General features: G+C 44.0%; 1 non-coding gene across 1 annotated transcript; it reads right to left on the reverse strand.

The window, feature by feature from the left end:
- Positions 1–8,631: 8,631 nt before the first annotated feature.
- On the reverse strand, positions 8,632–8,734 carry LOC126529507 (U6 spliceosomal RNA). The gene has a single exon (XR_007599244.1). It is a non-coding gene; the product is annotated as a U6 spliceosomal RNA (small nuclear RNA).
- Between the last annotated feature and the right edge of the window lie 550 nt (positions 8,735–9,284).

The following is a 9,284-nucleotide window of genomic DNA, read 5'->3' on the forward strand; positions in this document are numbered from 1 at the left end:
GGCTCTCAGGAAAGGAGGAAGCCTAAAAACAGTGAAGAAGAAACTAGGAATAGGCAAGAATCAGATGTGTGCGTTAAGAGACAAAGCCGGCAATATCGTTACTAATATGGACGAGATAGTTCAAGTGGCTGAGGAGTTCTATAGAGATTTATACAGTACCAGTGGCACCCACGACGATAGTGGAAGAGAGAATAGCCTAGAGGAATTCGAAATCCCACAGGTAACGCCAGAAGAAGTAAAGAAAGCCTTAGGAGCTATGCAAAGGGGGAAGGCAGCTGGGGAGGATCAGGTAACAGCAGATTTGTTGAAGGATGGTGGTCAGATTGTTCTAGAGAAACTGGCCACCCTGTATACGCAATGCCTCATAACCTCGAGCGTACCGGAATCTTGGAAGAACGCTAACATAATCCTAATCCATAAGAAAGGGGACGCCAAAGACTTGAAAAATTATAGACCGATCAGCTTACTGTCCGTTGCCTACAAAGTATTTACTAAGGTAATCGCAAATAGAATCAGGAACACCTTAGACTTCTGTCAACCAAAGGACCAGGCAGGATTCCGTAAAGGCTACTCAACAATAGACCATATTCACACTATCAATCAAGTGATAGAGAAATGTGCAGAATATAACCAACCCTTATATATAGCTTTCATTGATTACGAGAAAGCGTTTGATTCAGTCGAAACCTCAGCAGTCATGGAGGCATTACGGAATCAGGGTGTAGATGAGCCATATGTAAAAATACTGGAAGATATCTATAGCGGCTCCACAGCCACCGTAGTCCTCCACAAAGAAAGCAACAAAATCCCTATAAAGAAAGGCGTCAGACAGGGAGATACGATATCTCCAATGCTATTCACAGCATGTTTACAGGAGGTATTCAGAGGCCTGGAGTGGGAAGAATTGGGGATAAAAGTTGATGGAGAATACCTTAGCAACTTGCGATTCGCTGATGATATTGCCTTGCTTAGTAACTCAGGAGACCAATTGCAATGCATGCTCACTGACCTGGAGAGACAAAGCAGAAGGGTGGGTCTGAAAATTAATCTGCAGAAAACTAAAGTACTGTTTAACAGTCTCGGAAGAGAACAGCAGTTTACGATAGGTAGCGAAACACTGGAAGTGGTAAGGGAATGCATCTACTTAGGGCAGGTAGTGACCACGGATCCGGATCATGAGACTGAAATAACCAGAAGAATAAGAATGGGTTGGGGTGCGTTTGGCAGGCATTCTCAAATCATGAACAGTAGGTTGCCACTATCCCTCAAAAGGAAAGTGTACAACAGCAGTGTGTTACCAGTACTCACATATGGGGCAGAAACCTGGAGGCTTACGAAAAGGGTTCTGCTGAAATTGAGAACGACGCAACGAGCTATGGAAAGAAGAATGATGGGTGTAACGTTAAGGGATAAGAAAAGAGCAGATTGGGTGAGGCAACAAACGCGGGTAAACGACATCTTAGTTGAAATCAAGAAAAAGAAATGGGCATGGGCCGGACATGTAATGAGGAGGGAAGATAACCGATGGTCACTAAGAGCTACGGACTGGATTCCAAGAGAAGGGAAGCGTAGCAGGGGGCGGCAGAAAGTTAGGTGGGCAGATGACATTAAGACGTTTGCAGGGACAACATGGCCACAATTAGTACATGACCGGGGCAGTTGGAGAAGTATGGGAGAGGCCTTTGCCCTGCAGTGGGCGTAACTAGGCTGATGATGATGATGATGATCAAACGAAAGAATAAAGGTTGATTCGATGAGAATCACTTGACGCGTTAGCAGAAATTATTAGGCTGATGAATAAAAATTACTTTGAACTTTTTCTCTACGACATCAAAGTACTTTGATGCTCGGAAGTCTAGCTTTTCCAAAACCCTCCTAACTTCTTGCGAGCCCATAGTATATAGGCATGGTCTTACTTTTGCCTAGCCAGTAGCATATGGCAAAGACCGGGAGCGAAACTGTGATACTAACGGGAAAATTCATTGTGGCCATTCGAAGGGCTTCTTAAAGTCGAAACACGAAAGTGGCAGGCTTATGGCGGTCGCGAGAGTAAGCTTTCCCGCAGTTCAAGATTCGCCACTTTTGTCAGCCATCGATGAAGCTCAGGAACGCCTGGCCTGTGCTTCACAAGCGTGCATCCAGCGGACGCACACAGTGAACAGAATTATACAGGAATATTGGCAAGAAGAAAGCATCCCCTACGATGGACCTGACTAATGTACACAAGCAATGACTGAGAGATATGACGATAAGCAAGGCCATATATACAAATTAAGCTCTCCCTGAAAGGAATGATGTACACTGAAACACGTCGAAGCAAAACAAATGCAACCGTTCTAGGCATTTATCATTTACCCTGTTATTAGTACGGCCCTCTTTAAGTGAAGGAAAACAAAACACAAATAGTAGTGCACGCAGGTACGCTTGCTTCTCAAGAGGCTTGATGCTTTCTTTTAAATTATTGTAAAGCCGTTCTTGCAGATTGCATTGTGTGCAATTATGTGTCCATTCCAGTCCTTTTGGGCGTTTCGTCGTTTGTCGCCGCCCTTTTTACTAATTCACATCATTCGCCTTTTCAAGGAATTTGTTAGAACAGCAAACCGTCAAATAAGCCGCCTTTCTCTGAACGTATCAGACCTGCGAAAACGTTCTGTACGCATCACAGCTTCCATACGCATTGTAAAGCACCGTGAACGCCCTGTTCACTTCATAGCGTATAACCGAAGTTTATATATATGCGACGTACGGGAAATGTGATGTGATCTGTCATCTCCAGGGACTAAACCATATGAGATCCTACACAGTATAATCTAATTACGCTGCTAATGACTTTTCTTGAGATGCCGTTACAGTGAAGAATTGTATATACCCGGCAAACAGAACTGTGCAAAATCACTATTTATTGCTAATGACTCGCTGATGTTCTTTCTATTCTTCGAAATATTGCTGGTTTATTGAAACTTTACTCAATTGCAGCGCGTACAAGTAGACGCTGTAATGGTAAAAAATTATTGATATTTACTACTGGCCCAATCTTCTCATTTCATAATTGTGATAACTTAATCACCTTTTGAGAAACTTTTCATTTTATGTCCATGAAGCTGTGATTGGTGAGCAGTCGAGACAATTAAAGTGAACGTAGTCACCAATGACCCCCAGTAATTCGATCCCATCAGAAATCTCAGAGGAAAGTAATTAGGGAAAACCATTCAATACCTGTGGCAAAATGAACGAATGGTGGCTACCGCTGTCATAACAAAGTGATTCGTGATTACTAGTGGCTAATTCTTATCATCTCCAGGTTATTAATCTTGAATCATCGTTTGAATTACTTACCATTTGACATGCCTGACGCTATGCAGCATAAAAGTGCAAGAACACCGAACAGAGCTTATCGCTAGTGACCATTAATGGCTCTGCGATGTCAATTAGCAATGTTGATTGATTAAAACTCTCATTTCCTGACACTTTCATTTATACCATTGACGGCGTGCATGAATGATGGCTGTGACCATCAAACTACACAAAGTGATTCTTCATCACTAGAGTGAATCAATCTTGATATTTCCTATAGTTATCAAATTATAGTTAGTGAATAGCCGTCTGAATTACATTTAATTTCATATCTATGACGCTATTCTGCATGAAAATTCGAGAACATCGCAGTGAGCGTATCACTAGTGATGGCTAAAAACTCGGCGGTATCAGTTGGCAGTGGTAACGCAAAAGTGCTCCATCGTGCTACAACTTCATTGATACTACTGACGGCACTCACGAAGGAAAGCTGCCTCAGGGATAGTAAAATAAGTGAATAATATTCGCCAATGACTTAAGTATACGAGTTTATAGTAGGCATAGTGGGCAACTCGTTTCATCGTATTTCATTCAATGCATATGACCTTATGTTGCGCAAAACACCAAGAACCCCGAACTGCGCATTGTATTTCACTTGTGATCACTAGTGACTCGACCTTATCAGTTATGCAATTAAATGGTATTCATGACTGTTTTAGCGGTACCGATGACAAGGTGTTTGATTGGAGGCTGCGGATATCGCAGTAGAATAGTGAATAGTGTTCGCTAGCGACCGAAGCCTCCCGGCGAGGGCCCAGTGATTATCATCGAATCAACCTTTATTCTTTCGTTTGATAGTCATGACCAAATTGCATGTGTACCATTAACTCGACGTACTCATGCTGACGTTTCCTCTCAATTTGGAGAATGTTCATCTTCTGTGTCGCTCTCATAACGAAGTAGAAAATAAGAAAATTGCCTGGGGCTTAGCTAAGGTTAAGCCTGGATATCTCGAATCGAAAAGGTTCGGTGATGCTCATGGTTTAGCTTATGGTTATGCTCTAAGATTTAGCTTATGGTTATGCTTTATGATTTAGCCTATGGATATGCTTACGGTTTTACTTATGGATATGCTTATGGTTTAAGTTATGGATATGCATGGGGTTCAGCTTATGGTTAAGCTCTATGATTTAGCCTATGGTTATGCTTACGGTTTCACTTATGGATATGCTTTGGTTAGCTTATGGTTATGCTACACGTGTGCCTTGTGTAGTTATGCAAATTGCTTATCAATGATATATACCATAAGTTATGCAGGATTATTAAACTTCTTTATTCATCATTGCTGGGCACAGTCTCTTGCGATTTCTGTACAGCCATAAACACAGCTCTCTGTATCGGTAGTATCACTCTCGTCTTCTTCCATGTTGAATGCGCACGCCTATTCTCTGGCAAGCGGTTATATAGTCGGCCTCTGCGATAAACACGCGCTTGCGGCGAACTGAAACGATGACGCATAGCGCGCGGCAGTGGCCGCCTGCGCCGACTCCGAACACGCTCACGGAGCCAATTCACCTCCGAACACGCTCACGGAGCCAATTCACCTCCGAACACGCTCACGGAGCCAATTCACCTCCGAACACGCTCACGGAGCCAATTCACCTCCGAACACGCTCACGGAGCCAATTCAACTCCGAACATGCTTACGGAGCCAATTCCGACATACGCCGGCTCGCTCCATGCACGGTGTTGACTAGCGTAGCGAAACATTTCGCTTCAAAACCTCCAAAAGTTGTCATTAGTCCCGTGGCAGGATAGCTACTGGTCTACTTCCCTGCTCTTTCAAGTTCAAGGTGTTAACTCATAATATGTTCGCAAATTTTGATAATTTTTTGCAATCCAAAGGTTCTTGAATTCCGTTGTGCCTGGATTAAATTCACTGGCGTTTGGATTATTTCGGCTGGCGTTTGGATTAAATTGAGTGGCGTTTGGATTAAATTGAGTGGCGCTCGGATTAAAATCACTGGCACTTGGATTAAATTGACTGGCGCTTAGATTAAATTGACTGGCGCTCGGATTAAATTGACTGGCGCTTGGATTAAATTGAGCGGGAAAACCTGTAGTCTCACCATTCGGGCTCCTCCATGTCCACTTTCGGCTAACCCGCTTGCGGAAAAAGGTATTCATTATCCGCATATTATTCTGTTCTGCAAACTCTACTAATAACTCTCCTCTGCTATTCGTGGAGCCTATGCCATATTCCCCCACTGACGTGTCTCCGGCCTGCTTCTTGCCTACCCTGGCATTGAAATCGCCCATCAGTATACTGTATTTTGTTTTGACTTTACCCGTCGCCGACTCCACGTCTTCATAGAAGCTTCCGACTTCCTGGTCATCATGACTAGATGTAGGGGCGTAGACCTGTATAACCTTCATTTTGTACCTCTTATTAAGTCTGCCACACGCAATAGAAGGCCTCAAATCGTTTACTGTACGAGACGAACGTTGCCTGATACTCAGCTCCCACGAACTCCGAACCGATTTGAATTCAGGACAAAAAAAATAATAATAAAAATATCGGGTAGACTGCATCGGGCGCGCAGCCGCAGTGGGGTACGTGAAACGTGCTGTGCATGCTGCTAAAAAGATTTGCACATACCTTTGGGGGCTACAAAAAAAAAAAAAGAAAGAAAGACACCATTTGGATTTTACCTAGTCCCACAGCGATAACGGTGGCTTGTCTCGCCCGCATCATAGGTGTTCTGTGCCCGCATTTCCCTTCTTTAGCGCTGCGCGCCCGATGTTTTCAAGTCCATGAACGACATGTGTATGGCGCCCGTCATCAGCGTGACGTAGCATTCTCGGCAGGAAAGTAGCGAGCGCCGAGTTTTCAAGGAAGGAAACGTAAGCAAGGCAGATGACGATTATCGTTGTGGCACACGATAAGCCTCCAAGGGCGCAAACTTCTTTAAGAGTGCAGGGTACGGAATTGGAGGCAACCGACCGCACCAAATACAATTTATTCGAGCACTAGAAAAACCTACATGCTTAAGTTACGATACAGCTAGCGGGGCTGCTAAGGTCATATCTTGAAGTCGTGCCCGCTACCTATTCGTCCCTATCCGTAGTCAACAGTAGTGGACGCGAATCGGCATCGCTCCACGAGACGCTTCATTCCTGCCACTTCTGGACTGTACGTGTGGAAAGCCATAGGTGAGCAACCGCCAAATTTCTGCAACAAATGGCTCACTTGTAAGCCTTAACCTGTCGTGGTTGCTTAGTGGTTTTGGTGTTTGGGCTGCTAAGCACGAGGTCGCTATATAGATGAAATCCCTGCCACGGTGGCCGCATTTTCATGCGGGCGAAATGCCGCAAAACATCCGTGGACTTAGATTTAGGTGCATGTTGAAGAACCCCAGGTGGTCCAAGTTATATCGGATTCCCCCCCTACAGCGTGCCTCATAAAGGTGGTGGTTTTGGCAGGTAAAATCCCATATTGAAAAAAAAAAAAAATGGTAAGCCTTATATACCTCCTGATGAGAACAGGTTTAATTTTTGGTTTGATGGACATAACGAGCTCTCTCAAACGCGACCCCTCTATATGTTGCATCAAAAACGTACAACCGAGCTATGCCTCCCTGAACGCCGAACCAGGGGTTAAATTTAACTCCGATGCCTCGATGTCCTCCTCGCCCGTCGCTTCGTAGAGGTTAGAGACAACCGCCGCCATTCTCATGCCTGACCCGAGGGCGAGTAGGCTTATTTCCTCTTGATGAGCTCTGGACGGATACTGCGACGTGAGCACTGTGCTGTTACTCCGGCCACCGAAGTGCAGTGCGCAGTGATCTCGAAGGCCATACTTCGTGTGTGCTGATTTGTTGTGGGGCACTCGGAACGCGAGGCTAAATGCTCGGAAAGACCGAAGTTATTTTTGCCGAACTGAATTCAGAGCGCCAAAGGACGGCGTATACAGGGGAGAAAGAGCAGGACAGGTGTTGATGTATATCAGTACTGGACACTGTGAAATAATAATAATAATAATAATAATAATAATAATAATAATAATAATAATAATAATAATAATAATAATAATAATAATAATAATAATAATCTTCATCAGCCTGCTTTATGTCCCCTGCAGGACGAAGGCCTCTCCCTGCGATATCCAACTACCCCTGTCCTGCGCCAACCGATTCCAACTAGCGCCCGCGAATTTCCTAATTTCATCGCTCCACCTAGTCTTCTGTTGCCCTCGATTGCGTTTCCCTTCTCTTGGTACCCATTCTGTAGTAACCCTAGTGGTCCAACGGTTATCTAACCGGCGCATTACGTGACCTGCCCAGCTCCATTTTTTTCTCTTGATGTCAATTAGAATATCGTCTATACCCGTTTTCTCTCTGATCCAAACCACTCTCTTTCTGTCTCTTAACGTTATGCCTATAGCAATCTTCGTTCCATCGCTCCTTGCGCGGTCTCTGCCCCATGTGTCAGCACTGGTAAAATGCACTGATTCTACACCTGCCTTTTCAATGATAATGGTAAGCTTCAAGTCAGGAGCTGGCAATGTCTGCCGTATGCGATCCAACCCATTTTTATTCTTCTGTGAATTTCCTTCTCATGATCAGGGTTCCCTGTGATTAATTGACCTAGGTAAACGTACTCGTTCACAGACTCTAGAGGCCGACTGGCGATCCTGAACTCTTGGTCCTTTGCCCGGCTATGGTATGGTATGGTATTGTATTCCTTATGCGATGGCGCACACCCACTGTGGGGGATTGGCCAAGATTTGGATGAAATTAGGCTATCTTTATTAAAAACTAAAATTGGTAAAGCTAACCGGAGGAAATGAACAAAAATAAAATGTTTAAGAATTCAAGACAATCTATTTGTAGCAATTATAAAATCCTCCACGGTTGAGCAAATATCTCTGTGGCACTTTCCAAGAGAGGAGGCTCCTAGAGAAAGGATATTTATAATTGAAAAGCTCAAACCAAGCTGTGTAAATCTTGATTCTAGATTTTTTCTTAAAGAAGTGAAACGGCGGCAGAATATGAAAAAATGATCTATTGTTTCATCTTCTCCACAGACTGGACACAGAGGGGAGGGCACCAGACCATTATCTTTGTCTTCTGCATGTTAGTCTTTTAAGGTCCCCAATCAGAATCAGAGAAATAATAATAATGTTTATATTTAGGAAAAGAGTGCGGAGATCGGTCCTCGAAAAATTCGATCACGAAGGAATTGCCAAAAGTAGATTAATGCGTCGTTACTTCCAGAGAATCATTGAAGAAAAGAAAAAGGAATACTTTCATTGTGCGCTATTCCGTTTGAAAGAAAAAAAATGTGGAACGCTTCACGATTTTGCGTGTCATCCTTGCGCAGGGGCCATGCTAATCTTCTCTGTATCGTTCCAATTTTAGTATATGTACTTTGGAAGTACACCAACGAAGTTTACGTTCAGCTATATATAGCCATGATTTCGGCGGTACCAAAGCAGCGGTGACAGTTCTTTAATATCTTAAGATTCGAGGCCACGACGGTTAATAAATCACACAACGTGTTGTGTTTTACGGGTTTTAGGGCTCTTACCAATGACCTGCTATACTAACGAGAGTTCATTTTTGTGGATACGATCTTTATACGACATTATTTACCTTTGCAACGAGGGAACTCCCCACGGCCGCCCACGGCCGTCTCTGCTTGTGCCGTCCTCTCGTGGGCATCGCCTCAGTTAACACACTTGCCGCGTAAATTCAAAGCGTGGTGCCAGAAGCCCACGCAGAAACTACTCCGAGAGTTGTCTCAAGTATGCGTTAGCATTGTGCCACCTGCTCATCTCCACGTAGCCCGGTGTGTCATTATCAATATTATGAAACTTGATCCGATCAGTAATAACCCTTACAAACTTTACTGAACTAGATCCGAACCTCGTCAACTTTGTCTTCACCGTTGCGCTTACCGGTTATGCGTTCTGCCGACACAAGTACCGA

The sequence above is a fragment of the Dermacentor andersoni genome, chromosome 8, assembly GCF_023375885.2.
Source record: "Dermacentor andersoni chromosome 8, qqDerAnde1_hic_scaffold, whole genome shotgun sequence".
NCBI lineage: Eukaryota > Metazoa > Arthropoda > Arachnida > Ixodida > Ixodidae > Dermacentor > Dermacentor andersoni.